Source organism: Anabrus simplex, chromosome 3, assembly GCF_040414725.1.
Source record: "Anabrus simplex isolate iqAnaSimp1 chromosome 3, ASM4041472v1, whole genome shotgun sequence".
Lineage (NCBI taxonomy): Eukaryota > Metazoa > Arthropoda > Insecta > Orthoptera > Tettigoniidae > Anabrus > Anabrus simplex.
This window is the reverse complement of record NC_090267.1, coordinates 23824502-23839651: the sequence shown is the minus strand read 5'-3', so window position 1 is coordinate 23839651 and position 15150 is coordinate 23824502. Positions and strand designations below refer to the sequence as shown.

Below are 15150 nucleotides of genomic sequence, written 5' to 3'. Positions count from 1 at the left end.
TAATAAAATAGAGGTTGTATTTCCAGTCCCAGATTAATATGGAAATGTAGAGTTTAGCTATCGACCAGTACCAGAAAAGGAAAAATATTGTCAGGAGTGGGATTCGAACCCACGCCCTCCGAGAGGACCAGAATTCTTCTGACCTGCGCCGTAAAGGCGAATTATTCCCTTGAGTCCGGCGCCTTACACCGCTCGACAATCCTGACACAGAGCCGTCTGCTCAATGGGGGAAGCCATAAATTTACCTTCGGTATCCAGCGTCTCCTTTACTCGCTTATGTGACTGTAGTGGTCCTCCTCTGCGGTGCAGTGGATAGTGTGATTACCAGCCACCCCCGAGGACCGGGTTGGATTCCTGGCTCTGCTACTAAATTTGAAAAGTGTTACGAAGGCTGGAACGGGGTCCACTCAGCCCCGGGAGGTCAACTACTTAGAGGTGGGTTCGATTCCGACCTCAGCCATCCCGGAAGTGGTTTTCCAGGATTTTCCCACTTCTCCTCCAGGCAAATGCCGGCATGGTACCTAACTTAAGGCCACGACCGTTTCCTTCCCTCTATCCCTTCTAATCTTCCAATCCCACATCAACACAGCAGGTGAGGACGCCTGCGCGAGGTACTGACCATCCTCCCCAGTTGAATCCTCCGACAAATTGTCTGAAGCTCCAGAACACTGCCCTTGAGGTGGTAGAGGTGAGAGCGCTTGCTGAGTCCGAGGGAAAAACCAACCCTGGGGGGTAAGCAGATTAGATGAGAAAGAAAAAAGTGCATAGACAGAATAGTAAAGAGAACTCTAGCGGCGCTTGTCGGAATTATCTCGAGAACAAGTTTAGAGTGCTGTATTACCAGGCCTTTTGTATCTCGTAGGCAACGCTCCAGATAAGAATTACTTCCAGGAAGCCGCGGATATAGTTCAAGCTGCTTCTGAAGTTGTTAATAGTAGCGAGTGATAACAATACTGATCAGCTTAAAATCTGGGGACATTACAGCGGCGTATTGGGTCCGTGGGGATGTAAAATTTCTGGTATTGTGCCCAGAAAACTCGTTTGAATTGATAAGTCCAGTGTCATGGAAGCTACTGTCGCGAACAGAATGAAACGTCACATGATGGGTGGCAGAGCGGCACTGCAACGGTTGTTTCCTTGTAATTATTTCGTTTCGTGGTACAACAGTTGTGTCTCCGAACTGTTAATAATAAAACGCTTGTTTTTATGAGTGCCAGGTCTAATACCTGGTAGACGGTTGAGAAATATCCGTGACTCTGTGGCGCAACGGTAACGCGACTGACTCCAGATCAGAAGGTTGCGTGTTCGAATCACGTCGGGGTCAAGGAACTTTTGTAAGTGTTTATTGGTGTATCATATCCGTAGATCTCTGAAAGTAGATATACGCTAAAGGAGGCGAGAGTATTCTATGATATAATAATAGTCCTGTTCTACAATCCTAAGTGAGTTATTCTTCCGAGAAGGTGGTGGCGTGTTTTCTCTAAAGATGTAGATGCATAGTGTAACAAATCTGCGGCATCGTTCCAAATGTAATTTACGCACATTTGGAGGAAATTCAATGAACTAGTGCGGCTAGTCTGGTATTGTTGCTCAAAACCTTCGCGGGAACAGTGTCTATTCCCCTACACATTCCCCCCTTAGGCCTACTATTTACACGTAAACAGTGTCTAACAAATCCTATTAACATCACACACCAGATGACAATAAAATAGAGTCTGTATTTCCAGTCCCAGATTAATATGGAAATATAAGTTTAGCTATCGACCAGTACAAAAAGAGGAAAACATTGTCAGGAGTGGGATTCGAACCCACGCCCTCAGAGAGGACCAGAATTCTTCGTACCTGCGACATACAGCCAAGGTATTCCGTTGAGTCTGGCGGCTCAGACCGCTCGGCCATCCTGACACGGAGCCGTCTGCTCAATGGAGGAGGCCATAAATTTACCTTCAGTATCCAGAGTCTCCTTTACTCGCTTTTGTGACTCTAGTGGTCCTCCTCTGCGGTGTAGTTGATAGTGTGATTAGCTGGCACCCCCAGAGGTCCGGGTAGTATTCCCGGCTCTGCTAGAAAATTTGAAAAGTGTTACGACGCCTGGAACGTGGTCCACTCAGCCCCGGGTTGTCAACTAAGTACAGGTGGGTTCGATTCCCACCTCAGCCATCCTGGAAGTGGTTTTCCAGGATTTTCCCACTTCTCCTCCAGGCAAATGCCGGCATGGTACCTAACTTAAAGCCACGACCGCTTCCTTCCCTCTATCCCTTCTAATCTTCCAATCCCCCACCAACACAGCAGGTGAGGACGCCTGCGCGAGGTACTGACCGTCCTACCCAGTTGAATCCTACTACCCAATGTCTGAGGCTCCAGAACACTGCCCTTGAGGCGGTAGAGGTGAGTTCGAGGGAAAAACCAACCCTGGAGTGTAAGCAGATTAAATGAGAAAGAAAAAAAGTGCATAGACAGAATAGTAAAGAGAACTCTAGTGGCGCTTGTCGGAAGTATCTCGAGGACAAGTTTAGAGTGTTGTATTTCCAGGCGTTGTGTATCTCGTGGGCAACGCTCCAGATAAGTATCACTTCCAGGAAGACGCAGATATAGTTCTAGCAGCTTCTGAAGTTCTTAATAATAGCGAGTGTTAACAATACTGATCAGCTTAAAATCTGGGGACATTACAGCGGCGTATTGGGTCATTGGGGATGTAAATTTCTGGTATTGTGCCCAGAAAACACGTTTGAATGGATGATAAGTTCAGTGTCATGGAAGCTACTGTCGCGAAGAGAATGAAACGTCACTTGATGGGTGGCAGAGCGGCACTGCAACGGTTGTTTCCTTGTAATTATTTCGTTTCGTGGTACAACAGTTGTGTCTCCGAACTGTTAATAATAAAACGCTTGTTTTTATGAGTGCCAGGTCTAATACCTGGTAGACGGTTGATGAACATGCGTGACTCCGTGGCGCAACGGTAGCGCATCTGACTCCAGATCAGAAGGTTGCGTGTTCGAATCACGTCTGGATCAAGGAACTTTTGTAAGTGTTTATTGGTGTATCATATCCGTAGATCTCTGAAAGTAGATATACGATAAAGGAGGGCAGAGAATTCTATGATATAATAATAGTCCTGTTCTACAATCCTAAATGAGTTATTCTTCCGAGAAGATGGTGGCGTATTTTCTGTAAAGATGTAGATGCATAGTGTAACTGATCTGCGACATCGTTCCAAATGTAATTTACGCACATATGGGGGAAATTGAATGAACTACTGCGTCTAGTCTAGTATTGTTGCTCAAAACCTTCGCGGGAACAGTGTCTATTCGCCTACACATTCCCCCCTTACTATTCACACGTAAACAGTGTCTAACAAATCCTATTAACATCACACAGCGGATGACAATATAATAGAGGTTGTATTTCCAGTCCCAGATTAATATGGAAATGTATAGTTTAGCTATCGACCAGTACCAATGAAGGAAAAATATTGTCAGGAGTGGGATTCGAACCCACGCCCTCAGAGAGGACCAGAATTCTTCTGACCTGCGTCGTAAAGGCGAGGTATTCCCTTGAGTCCGGCGCCTTAGACCGCTCGACAATCCTGACACAGAGCCGTCTGCACAATGGGGGAAGCCATAAATTTACCTTCAGTATCCAGAGTCTCCTTTGCTCGCTTTTGTGACTGTAGTGGTACTGCTCTGCGGTGCAGTGGATAGTGTGACTAGCAGCCATCCCCAGAGGCCCGGGTTGGATTCCCGGCTCTGCTACGAAATTTGAAAAATGTTACGAGGGCTGGAACCGGGTCCACTCAGCCCCGGGTGGTCAACTAAGTAGAGGTGTGTTCGATTCCCACCTCAGCCATCTGGAAGTGGTTTTCCAGGATTGTCCCCCTTCTCCTCCATGCAAATGCCGGCATGGTACCTAACTTAAGGCCACGACCGCTTCCTTCCCTCCATCCCTTCTAATCTTCAAATCCCCCACCAAAACTGCAGGTGAGGACGCCTGCGCGAGGTACTGACCGTCCTACCCAGTTGAATCCTACTACCCAATGACTGAAGCTCCAGAACACTGCCCTTGAGGTGGTAGAGGTGAGAGCGTATGATGAGTTCGAGAGAATAACCAACCCTGGAGTGTAAGCAGATTAAATGAGAAAGAAAAAAGTGCATAGACAGAATAGTAAAGAGAACTCTAGCGGCGCTTGTCGGAAGTATCTCGAGGACAAGTTTAGAGTGTTGTATGCCCAGGCCTTGTGTATCTCGTAGGCAACGCTCCAGATAAGTATCACTTCCAGGAAGACGTGGATATAGTTCTAGCAGCTTCTGAATTTGTTAATAATAGCGAGTGTTAACAATACTGATCAGCTTAAAATCTGGGGACATTACAGCGGCGTATTGGGTCCGTGGGGGTGTAAAATTTCTGGTATTGTGCCCAGAAAACTCGTTTGAATTGATGATAAGTCCAGTGGATTGGAAGCTACTGTCGCGAAGAGAATGAAACGTCACTTGATTGGTGGCAGAGCGGCACTGCAACGGTTGTTTCCTTGTAATTATTTCGTTTCGTGGTACAACAGTTGTGTCTCCGAACTGTTAATAATAAAACGCTTGTTTTTATGAGTGCCAGGTCTAATACCTGGTAGACGGTTGATGAACATGCGTGACTCCGTGGCGCAACGGTAGCGCGTCTGACTCCAGATCAGAAGGTAGCGTGTTCGAATCACGTCGGGGTCAAGGAACTTTTGTAAGTGTTTATTGGTGTATGATATCCGTAGGTCTCTGAAAGTAGATATACGCTAAAGGAGGGGAGAGAATTCTATGATATAATAATAGTCCTGTTCTACAATCCTAAATGAGTTATTCTTCCGAGAAAATGGTGGCGTATTTTCTGTAAAGATATAGATGCATAGTGCAACTGATCTCCGACATCGTTCCAAATGTAATTTACGCACATTTGGAGGAAATTCAATGAACTAGTGCGGCTAGTCTAGTATTGTTGCTCAAAACTTTCGCGGGAACAGTGTCTATTCCCCTACACATTCCCCCCTTACTATTCACACGTAAACAGTGTCTAACAAATCCTATTAACATCACACAGCGGATGACAATATAATAGAGGTTGTATTTCCAGTCCCAGATTATATGGAAATGTAGAGTTTAGCTATCGACCAGTACCAATGAAGGAAAAATTTTCTCAGGAGTGGGATTCGAACCCACGTCCTCAGATAGGACCAGAATTCTTCGGACCTGCGTCGTACAGGCAAGGTATTCCCTTGAGTCTGGCGCCTTAGACCGCTCGGCCATCCTGACACACTCGTCAGCTCAATGGGGGAGGCCATAAATTTACCTTCAGTATCCAGAGTCTCCTTTACTCGCTTTTGTGACTGTAGTGGTCCTCCTATGTGGTGCAGTGGATAGTGTCATTAGCAGCCACCCCCGAGGCCCGGGTAGGATTCCTGGCTCTGCTACTAAATTTGAAAAGTGTTACGAGGGCTGGAACGGGGTCCACTCAGCCCCGGGTGGTCAACTAAGTAGAGGTGTGTTCGATTCCCACCTCAGCCATCTGGAAGTGGTTTTCCAGGATTGTCCCCCTTCTCCTCGAGGCAAATGCCGGCATGGTACCTAACTTAAGGCCACGACCGTTTCCTTCCCTCTATACCTTCTAATCTTCCAATCCCACATCAACACAGCAGGTGAGGACGCCTGCGCGAGGTACTGACCATCCTCCCCAGTTGTATTCTCCGACCCAATGTCTGAAGCTCCAGAACACTGCCCTTGAGGTGGTAGAGGTGAGAGCGCTTGCTGAGTCCGAGGGAAAAACCAACCCTGGAGGGTAAGCAGATTAGATGAGAAAGAAAAAAGTGCATAGACAGAATAGTAAAGAGAACTCTAGCGGCGCTTGTCGGAATTATCTCGAGGACAAGTTTAGAGTGCTGTATTTCCAGGCCTTTTGTATCTCGCAGGCAACGCTCCAGATAAGAATTACTGTTAGGAAGCCGCGGATATAGTTCAAGCAGCTTCTGAAGTTGTTAATAGTAGCGAGTGATAACAATACTGATCAGCTTAAAATCTGGGGACATTACAGAGGCGTATTGGGTCCGTGGGGATGTAAAATTTCTGGTATTGTGCCCAGAAAACTCCTTTGAATCGATAATAAGTCCAGTGCCATGGAAGCTACAGTCGCGAACAGAATGAAACGTCACTTGATGGGAGGCAGAGCAGCACTGCAACGGTCGTTTCCTTGTAATTATTTCGTTTCGTGGTACAACAGTTGTGTCTCCGAACTGTTAATAATAAAACGCTTGTTTTTATGAGTGCCAGGTCTAATACCTGGTAGACGGTTGATAAACATCCGTGACTCCGAGGCACAACGGTAGCGCGTCTGACTCCAGATCAGAAGGTTGCGTCTTCGAATCACGTCGGGGTCAAGGAACTTTTGTAAGTGTTTATTGGTGTATCATATCCGTAGATCTCTGAGAGTAGATATACGCTAAAGGAGGGGAGAGAATTCTATGATATAATAATAGTCCTGTTCTACAATCCTAAATGAGTTATTCTTCCGAGAACATGGTGGCGTATTTTCTGGAAAGATATAGATGCATAGTGCAACTGATCTGCGACATCGTTCCAAATGTAATTTACGCACATTTGGAGGAAATTCAATGAACTAGTGCGGCTAGTCTAGTATTGTTGCTCAAAACGTTCGCGGGAACAGTGTCTATTCCCCTACACATTCCCCCCTTACTATTTACACGTAAACAGTGTCTACCAAATCCTATTAACATCACACACCGGATGACAATAGAATAGAGGTTGTATTTCCAGTCCCAGATTAATATGGAAATGTAGAGTTTAGCTATCGACCAGTACCAAAAAAGGACAAATTTTGTCAGGAGTGGGACTCGAACCCACGCCCTCAGAGCGGACCAGAATTCTTCTGACCTGCGTCGTACAAGCAAGGTATTCCCTCGAGTCTGGCGCCTTAGACCGCTCGGCCATCCTGACACGGAGCCGTCTGCTCAATGGAGGAAGCCATAAATTTACCTTCAGTATCCAGAGTCTCCTTTACTCGCTTTTGTGACTGTTGTGGTCCTCCTCTGCGGTGCAGTGGATAGCGTGATTAGCAGCCACCCCCGAAGCCCGGGTTGGATTCCTGGCTCTGCTACTAAATTTGAAAAGTGTTACGAGGGCTGGAACGGGGTCCACTCAGCCCCGGGTGGTCAACTAAGTAGAGGTGTGTTCGATTCCCACCTCAGCCATCTGGAAGTGGTTTTCCAGGATTGTCCCCCTTCTCCTCGAGGCAAATGCCGGCATGGTACCTAACTTAAGTCCACGACCGTTTCCTTCCCTCTATCCCTTCTAATCTTCCAATCCCCCATCAACACAGCAGGTGAGGACGCCTGCGCGAGGTACTGACCATCCTCCCCAGTTGAATCCTCCGAACCAATGTCTGAAGCTCCAGAACACTGCCCTTTAGGTGGTAGAGGTGAGAGCGCTTGCTGAGTCCGAGAGAAAAACCAACCCTGGAGGGTAAGCAGATTAGATGAGAAAGAAAAATGTGCATAGACAGAATAGTAAAGAGAACTATAGCGGCGCTTGTCGGAATTATCTCGAGGATAAGTTTAGAGTGCTGTATTTCCAGGCCTTTTGTATCTCGTAGGCAACGCTCCAGATAAGAATTACTTCCAGGTAGCCGCGGATATAGTTCAGCTGCTTCTGAAGTTGTTAATAGTGGCGAGTGATAACAATACTGATCAGCTTAAAATCTGGGGACATTACAGCGGCGTATTGGGTCCGTGGGGGTGTAAAATGTCTGGTATTGTGCCCAGAAAACTCGTTTGAATTGATGATAAGTCCAGTGTCATGGAAGCTACTGTCGCGAACAGAATGAAACGTCACTTGATGGGTGGCAGAGCGGCACTGCAACGGTTGTTTCCTTGTAATTATTTCGTTTCGTGGTACAACAGTTGTGTCTCCGAACTGTTAATAATAAAACTCTTGTGTTGATGAGTGCCAGGTCTAATACCTGGTAGACGGTTGAGAAATATCTGTGACTCCGTGGCGCAACGGTAGCGCGACTGTCTCCAGATCAGAAGGTTGCGTGTTCGAATCACGTCGGGGTCAAGGAACTGTTGTAAATGTTTATTGGTGTATCATATCCGTAGATCTCTGAAAGTAGATATACGCTAAAGGAGGGGAGAGAATTCTATGATATAATAATAGTCTTGTTCTACAATCCTAAATGAGTTATTCTTCCGAGAAGATGGTGGCGTGTTTTCTGTAGATGCATAGTGTAACTGATCTGCGACATCGTTCCAAATGTAATTTACGCACATTTGGAGGAAATTCAATGAACTAGTGCGGCTAGTCTAGTATAGCTGCTCAAAACTTTCGCGAGAACAGTGTCTATTCCCCTACACATTCACCCCTTACTATTTACACGTAAACAGTGTCTAACTAATCCTATTAACATCACACACCGGATGACAATATAATAGAGTTTGTATTTCCAGTCCCAGATTAATATGGAAATGTAGAGTTTAGCTATCGACCAGTACCAATGAAGGAAAAATTTTGTCAAGAGTGGGATTCGAACCCACGCCCTCAGAGAGGACCAGAATTCTTCGGACCTGCGTCGTACAGGCAAGGTATTCCCTTGAGTCTGGCGCCTTAGACCGCTCGGCCATCCTGACACGGAGCCGTCTGCTCAATGGAGGAGGCCATAAATTTTCCGTCAGTATCCAGAGTCTCCTTGACTCGCTTTTGTGACTCTAGTGGTCCTCCTCTGCGGTGTAGTTGATAGTGTGATTAGCTGGCACCCCCAGAGGTCCGGGTTGGATTCCCGGCTCTGCTACTAAATTTGAAAAGTGTTACGAGGGCTGGAACGGGGTCCACTCAGCCCCGGGTGGTCAACTAAGTAGAGGTGTGTTCGATTACCACCTCAGCCATGTGGAAGTGGTTTTCCAGGATTGTCCCCCTTCTCCTCGAGGCAAATGCCGGCATGGTACCTAACTTAAGGCCACGACCGTTTCCTTCCCTCTATCCCTCCTAATCTTCCAATCCCCCACAAACACAGCAGCTGAGGACGCCTGCGCGAGGTACTGACCGTCCTACCCAGTTGGATCCTACTACATAATGTCTGAAGCTCCAGAACACTGCCCTTGAGGCGGTAGAGGTGAGAGCGCTGGATGAGTTCGAGGGAAAAACCAACCCTGGAGTGTAAGCAGATTAGATAAAAAAGAAAAAAAGTGCATAGACAGAATAGTAAAGAGATCTCTAGCGGCGCTTGTCGGAAGTATCTCGAGGACAAGTTTAGATTGTTGTATTTCCAGGCCTTTGTATCTCGTAGGCAACGCTCCAGATAAGAATTACTTCCAGGTAGCCGCGGATATAGTTCAAGCTGCCTCTGAAGTTGTTAATAGTAGCGAGTGATAACAATACTGATCAGCTTAAAATCTGGGGACATTACAGCGGCGTATTGGGTCCGTGGGGGTGTAAATTTTCTGGTATTGTGCCCAGAAAACTCGTTTGAATTGATGATAAGTCCAGTGTCATGGAAGCTACTGTCGCGAACGGAATGAAACGTCACTTGATGGGTCGCAGAGCGGCACTGCAACGGTTGTTTCCTTGTAATTATTTCGTTTCGTGGTACAACAGTTGCGTTTCATAACTGCTAATAATAAAACGCTTGTTTTTATGAGTGCCAGGTCTAATACCTGGTAGTCGGTTGAGAAACATCCGTGACTCCGTGGTGCAACGGTAGCGCGTCTGACTCCAGATCAGAAGGTTGCGTGTTCGAATCACGTCGGGGTCACGGAACTTTTGTAAGTGTTTATTGGTGTACCATATCCGTAGATATCTGAAAGTAGATATACGCTAAAGGAGGGGAGAGAATTCTATGATATAATAATAGTCCTGTTCTACAATCGTAAATGAGTTATTCTTCCGGGAACATGGTGGCGTATTTTCTGGTAAGATATAGATGCATAGTGCAACTGATCTGCGACATCGTTCCAAATGTAATTTACGCACATTTGGAGGAAATTCAATGAACTAGTGCGGCTAGTCTAGTATTGTTGCTCAAAACTTTCGCGGGAACAGTGTCTATTCCCCTACACATTCCCCCCTTACTATTTACACGTAAACTGTGTCTATCAAATCCTGTTAACATCACACACCGGATGACAATAAAATAGAGGTTGTATTTCCAGTCCCAGATTAATATGGAAATGTAGAGTTTAGCTATCGACCAGTACCAATGAAGGAAAAATTTGGTCAGGAGTGGGATTCGAACCCACGCCCTCAGAGAGGACCAGATTTCTTCGGACCTGCGTCGTACAGGCAAGGTATTCCCTTGAGTCTGGCGCCTTAGACCGCTCGGCCATCCTGACACGGAGCCGTCTGCTCAATGGAGGAGGCCATAAATTTTCCTTCAGTATCCAGAGTCTCCTTGACTCGCTTTTGTGACTCTAGTGGTCCTCCTCTGCGGTGTAGTTGATAGTGTGATTAGCTGGCACCCCCAGAGGTCCGGGTTGGATTCCCGGCTCTGCTACTAAATTTGAAAAGTGTTACGAGGGCTGGAACGGGGTCCACTCAGCCCCGGGTGGTCAACTAAGTAGAGGTGTGTTCGATTCCCACCTCAGCCATGTGGAAGTGGTTTTCCAGGATTGTCCCCCTTCTCCTCGAGGCAAATGCCGGCATGGTACCTAACTTAAGGCCACGACCGTTTCCTTCCCTCTATCCCTCCTAATCTTCCAATCCCCCACAAACACAGCAGCTGAGGACGCCTGCGCGAGGTACTGACCGTCCTACCCAGTTGAATCCTACTACATAATGTCTGAAGCTCCAGAACACTGCCCTTGAGGCGGTAGAGGTGAGAGCACTTGATGAGTTCGAGGGAAAAACCAACCCTGGAGTGTAAGCAGATTAGATAAAAAAGAAAAAAAGTGCATAGACAGAATAGTAAAGAGAACTCTAGCGGCGCTTGTCGGAAGTATCTCGAGGACAAGTTTAGAGTGTTGTATTTCCAGGCCTTGTGTATCTCGTAGGCAACGCTCCAGATAAGTATCACTTCCAGGAAGACGTGGATATAGTTCTAGCAGCTTCTGAATTTGTTAATAATAGCGAGTGTTAACAATACTAATCAGCTTACAATCTGGGGACATTACAGCGGCGTACTGGGTCCTTGGGGATGTAAGTTTCTGGTATTGTGCCCAGAAAACACGTTTGAATTGATGATAAGTCCAGTGTCATGGAAGCTACAGTCGCGAACAGAATGAAACGTCACTTGATGGGTCGCAGAGCGGCACTGCAACGGTTGTTTCCTTGTAATTATTTCGTTTCGTGGTACAACAGTTGTGTCTCCGAACTGTTAATATTAAAACGCTTGAATTTATGAGTGCCAGGTCTAGTACCTGGTAGACGGTTGAGGAACATCCGTGACTCCGTGGCGCAACGGTAGCGCGTCTGACTCCAGAACAGAAGGTTGCGTGTTCGAATCACGTCGGGGTCAAGGAACTTTTGTAAGTGTTTATTGGTTTATCATATCCGTAGATCTCTGAAAGTAGATATACGCTAAAGGAGGGGAGAGAATTCTATGATATAATAATAGTCCTGTTCTACAATCCTAAATGAGTTATTCTTAGGAGAAGATGGTGGCGTATTTTCTGTTAAGATGTACATGAATAGTGTAACTGATCTGCGACATCGTTCCAAATGTAATTTACGCACATTTGGAGGAAATTCAAAGAACTAGTGCGGCTAGTCTAGCATTGTTGCTCAAAACCTTCGCGGGAACAGTGTCTATTCCCCTACACATTCCCCCCTTACTATTTACACGTAAACAGTGTCTAACAAATCCTATTAACATCACACACCGGATGACAATATAATAGAGGTTGTATTTCCAGTCCCAGATTAATATGGAAATGTAGAGTTTAGCTATCGACCAGTACAAAAAAAGGAAAAATATTGTCAGGAGTGGGATTCGAACCCACGCCCTCAGAGAGGACCAGAATTCTTCTGACCTGCGTCGTACAGGTAAGGTATTCCCTTGAGTCTGTGCGCCTTAGACCGCTCGGCCATCCTGCCACACAGTCGGCAGCTCAATGGGGGAGGCCATAAATTTACCTTCAGTATCCAGAGTCTCCTTTACTCGCTTTTGTGACTGTAGTGGTCCGCCTCTGCGGTGTAGTTGATAGTGTGCTTAGCTGGCACCCCCAGAGGTCCGGGTAGTATTCCCGGCTCTGCTACGAAATTTGAAAAGTGTTACGAGGCCTGGAACTGGGTCCACTCAGCCCCGGGAGGTCAACTACTTAGAGGTGGGTTCGATTCCAACCTCAGCCATCCCGGAAGTGGTTTTCCAGGATTTTCCCACTTCTCCTCCAGGCAAATGCCGGCATGGTACCTAACTTAAGGCCACGACCGTTTCCTCCCCTCTATCATTTCTAATCTTCCAATCCCCCATCAACACAGCAGGTGAGGACGTCTGCGCGAGGTACTGACCATCCTCCCCAGTTGAATCCTCCGAACCAATGTCTGAAGCTCCAGAACACTGCCCTTGAGGTGGTAGAGGTGAGAGCGCTTGCTGAGTCCGAGAAAAAAACCAACCCTGGAGGGTAAGCAGATTAGATGAGAAAGAAAAATGTGCATAGACAGAATAGTAAAGAGAACTCTAGCGGCGCTTGTCGGAATTATCTCGAGGATAAGTTTAGAGTGCTGTATTTCCAGGCCTTTGTATCTCGTAGGCAACGCTCCAGATAAGAATTACTTCCAGGTAGCCGCGGATATAGTTCAAGCTGCTTCTGAAGTTGTTAATAGTAGCGAGTGATAACAATACTGATCAGCTTAAAATCTGGGGACATTACAGCGGCGTATTGGGTCCGTGGGGGTGTAAAATTTCTGGTATTGTGCCCAGAAAACTTGTTTGAATTGATGATAAGTCCAGTGTCATGGAAGCTACTGTCGCGAACAGAATGAAACGTCACTTGATGGGTCGCAGAGCGGCACTGCAACGGTTGTTTCCTTGTAATTATTTCGTTTCGTGGTACAACAGTTGTGTCTCCGAACTGTAATAATAAAACGCTTGTTTTTATGAGTGTCAGGTCTAATACCTGGTAGACGGTTGATAAACATCCGTGACTCCGAGGCGCAACGGTAGCGCGTCTGACTCCAGATCAGAAGGTTGCGTGTTCGAATCACGTCGGGGTCAATGAACTTTTGTAAGTGTTTATTGGTGTATCATATCCGTAGATCTCTGAGAGTAGATATACGCTAAAGGAGGGGAGAGAATTCTATGATATAATAATAGTCCTGTTCTACAATCCTAAATGAGTTATTCTTCCGAGAACACGGTGGCGTATTTTCTGGAAAGATATAGATGCATAGTGCAACTGATCTGCGACATCGTTCCAAATGTAATTTACGCACATTTGGAGGAAATTCAATGAACTAGTGCGGCTAGTCTAGTATTGTTGCTCAAAACTTTCGCGAGAACAGTGTCTATTCCCCTACACATTCACCCCTTACTATTTACACGTAAACAGTGTCTAACTAATCCTATTAACATCACACACCGGATGACAATATAATAGAGGTTGTATTTCCAGTCCCAGATTAATATGGAAATGTAGAGTTTAGCTATCGACCAGTACCAATGAAGGAAAAATTTGGTCAGGAGTGGGATTCGAACCCACGCCCTCAGAGAGGACCAAATTTCTTCGGACCTGCGTCGTACAGGCAAGGTATTCCCTTGAGTCTGGCGCCTTAGACCGCTCGGCCATCCTGACACGGAGCCGTCTGCTCAATGGAGGAGGCCATAAATTTTCCTTCAGTATCCAGAGTCTCCTTGACTCGCTTTTGTGACTCTAGTGGTCCTCCTCTGCGGTGTAGTTGATAGTGTGATTAGCTGGCACCCCCAGAGGTCCGGGTTGGATTCCCGGCTCTGCTACTAAATTTGAAAAGTGTTACGAGGGCTGGAACGGGGTCCACTCAGCCCCGGGTGGTCAACTAAGTAGAGGTGTGTTCGATTCCCACCTCAGCCATGTGGAAGTGGTTTTCCAGGATTGTCCCCCTTCTCCTCGAGGCAAATGCCGGCATGGTACCTAACTTAAGGCCACGACCGTTTCCTTCCCTCTATCCCTCCTAATCTTCCAATCCCCCACAAACACAGCAGCTGAGGACGCCTGCGCGAGGTACTGACCGTCCTACCCAGTTGAATCCTACTACATAATGTCTGAAGCTCCAGAACACTGCCCTTGAGGCGGTAGAGGTGAGAGCACTTGATGAGTTCGAGGGAAAAACCAACCCTGGAGTGTAAGCAGATTAGATAAAAAAGAAAAAAAGTGCATAGACAGAATAGTAAAGAGAACTCTAGCGGCGCTTGTCGGAAGTATCTCGAGGACAAGTTTAGAGTGTTGTATTTCCAGGCCTTGTGTATCTCGTAGGCAACGCTCCAGATAAGTATCACTTCCAGGAAGACGTGGATATAGTTCTAGCAGCTTCTGAATTTGTTAATAATAGCGAGTGTTAACAATACTAATCAGCTTACAATCTGGGGACATTACAGCGGCGTACTGGGTCCTTGGGGATGTAAGTTTCTGGTATTGTGCCCAGAAAACACGTTTGAATTGATGATAAGTCCAGTGTCATGGAAGCTACAGTCGCGAACAGAATGAAACGTCACTTGATGGGTCGCAGAGCGGCACTGCAACGGTTGTTTCCTTGTAATTATTTCGTTTCGTGGTACAACAGTTGTGTCTCCGAACTGTTAATATTAAAACGCTTGAATTTATGAGTGCCAGGTCTAGTACCTGGTAGACGGTTGAGGAACATCCGTGACTCCGTGGCGCAACGGTAGCGCGTCTGACTCCAGAACAGAAGGTTGCGTGTTCGAATCACGTCGGGGTCAAGGAACTTTTGTAAGTGTTTATTGGTTTATCATATCCGTAGATCTCTGAAAGTAGATATACGCTAAAGGAGGCGAGAGAATTCTATGATATAATAATAGTCCTGTTCTACAATCCTAAATGAGTTATTCTTAGGAGAAGATGGTGGCGTATTTTCTGTTAAGATGTAGATGAATAGTGTAACTGATCTGCGACATCGTTCCAAATGTAATTTACGCACATTTGGAGGAAATTCAAAGAACTAGTGCGGCTAGTCTAGCATTGTT

General features: G+C 46.3%; 16 non-coding genes across 16 annotated transcripts; 8 read left to right on the top strand and 8 right to left on the bottom strand.

The window, feature by feature from the left end:
- Positions 1-88: 88 nt before the first annotated feature.
- On the bottom strand, positions 89-206 carry TRNAL-CAA (transfer RNA leucine (anticodon CAA)). Its single transcript has 2 exons — positions 169-206; positions 89-125 (listed from the first exon to the last, which is right to left on the bottom strand). It is a non-coding gene; the product is annotated as a tRNA-Leu (tRNA).
- Positions 207-1252: 1046 nt separating this feature from the next.
- TRNAW-CCA (transfer RNA tryptophan (anticodon CCA)) lies at positions 1253-1324 on the top strand. Its single transcript has one exon. It is a non-coding gene; the product is annotated as a tRNA-Trp (tRNA).
- A 1617-nt stretch (positions 1325-2941) lies between these two features.
- TRNAW-CCA (transfer RNA tryptophan (anticodon CCA)) lies at positions 2942-3015 on the top strand. The gene has a single exon. It is a non-coding gene; the product is annotated as a tRNA-Trp (tRNA).
- A 458-nt stretch (positions 3016-3473) lies between these two features.
- Positions 3474-3591, bottom strand: TRNAL-CAA (transfer RNA leucine (anticodon CAA)). The gene is made up of 2 exons: positions 3554-3591; positions 3474-3518 (listed from the first exon to the last, which is right to left on the bottom strand). It is a non-coding gene; the product is annotated as a tRNA-Leu (tRNA).
- A 1049-nt stretch (positions 3592-4640) lies between these two features.
- On the top strand, positions 4641-4712 carry TRNAW-CCA (transfer RNA tryptophan (anticodon CCA)). The gene has a single exon. It is a non-coding gene; the product is annotated as a tRNA-Trp (tRNA).
- A 458-nt stretch (positions 4713-5170) lies between these two features.
- TRNAL-CAA (transfer RNA leucine (anticodon CAA)) lies at positions 5171-5288 on the bottom strand. Its single transcript has 2 exons — positions 5251-5288; positions 5171-5205 (listed from the first exon to the last, which is right to left on the bottom strand). It is a non-coding gene; the product is annotated as a tRNA-Leu (tRNA).
- A 1577-nt stretch (positions 5289-6865) lies between these two features.
- TRNAS-CGA (transfer RNA serine (anticodon CGA)) lies at positions 6866-6983 on the bottom strand. The gene is made up of 2 exons: positions 6946-6983; positions 6866-6910 (listed from the first exon to the last, which is right to left on the bottom strand). It is a non-coding gene; the product is annotated as a tRNA-Ser (tRNA).
- Positions 6984-8030: 1047 nt separating this feature from the next.
- On the top strand, positions 8031-8102 carry TRNAW-CCA (transfer RNA tryptophan (anticodon CCA)). The gene has a single exon. It is a non-coding gene; the product is annotated as a tRNA-Trp (tRNA).
- A 451-nt stretch (positions 8103-8553) lies between these two features.
- Positions 8554-8671, bottom strand: TRNAL-CAA (transfer RNA leucine (anticodon CAA)). The gene is made up of 2 exons: positions 8634-8671; positions 8554-8598 (listed from the first exon to the last, which is right to left on the bottom strand). It is a non-coding gene; the product is annotated as a tRNA-Leu (tRNA).
- Positions 8672-9720: 1049 nt separating this feature from the next.
- On the top strand, positions 9721-9792 carry TRNAW-CCA (transfer RNA tryptophan (anticodon CCA)). Its single transcript has one exon. It is a non-coding gene; the product is annotated as a tRNA-Trp (tRNA).
- A 459-nt stretch (positions 9793-10251) lies between these two features.
- Positions 10252-10369, bottom strand: TRNAL-CAA (transfer RNA leucine (anticodon CAA)). Its single transcript has 2 exons — positions 10332-10369; positions 10252-10296 (listed from the first exon to the last, which is right to left on the bottom strand). It is a non-coding gene; the product is annotated as a tRNA-Leu (tRNA).
- Positions 10370-11418: 1049 nt separating this feature from the next.
- Positions 11419-11490, top strand: TRNAW-CCA (transfer RNA tryptophan (anticodon CCA)). Its single transcript has one exon. It is a non-coding gene; the product is annotated as a tRNA-Trp (tRNA).
- Positions 11491-11949: 459 nt separating this feature from the next.
- On the bottom strand, positions 11950-12068 carry TRNAL-CAA (transfer RNA leucine (anticodon CAA)). The gene is made up of 2 exons: positions 12030-12068; positions 11950-11984 (listed from the first exon to the last, which is right to left on the bottom strand). It is a non-coding gene; the product is annotated as a tRNA-Leu (tRNA).
- A 1048-nt stretch (positions 12069-13116) lies between these two features.
- Positions 13117-13188, top strand: TRNAW-CCA (transfer RNA tryptophan (anticodon CCA)). The gene has a single exon. It is a non-coding gene; the product is annotated as a tRNA-Trp (tRNA).
- A 459-nt stretch (positions 13189-13647) lies between these two features.
- On the bottom strand, positions 13648-13765 carry TRNAL-CAA (transfer RNA leucine (anticodon CAA)). Its single transcript has 2 exons — positions 13728-13765; positions 13648-13692 (listed from the first exon to the last, which is right to left on the bottom strand). It is a non-coding gene; the product is annotated as a tRNA-Leu (tRNA).
- A 1049-nt stretch (positions 13766-14814) lies between these two features.
- TRNAW-CCA (transfer RNA tryptophan (anticodon CCA)) lies at positions 14815-14886 on the top strand. The gene has a single exon. It is a non-coding gene; the product is annotated as a tRNA-Trp (tRNA).
- Positions 14887-15150: the final 264 nt, after the last annotated feature.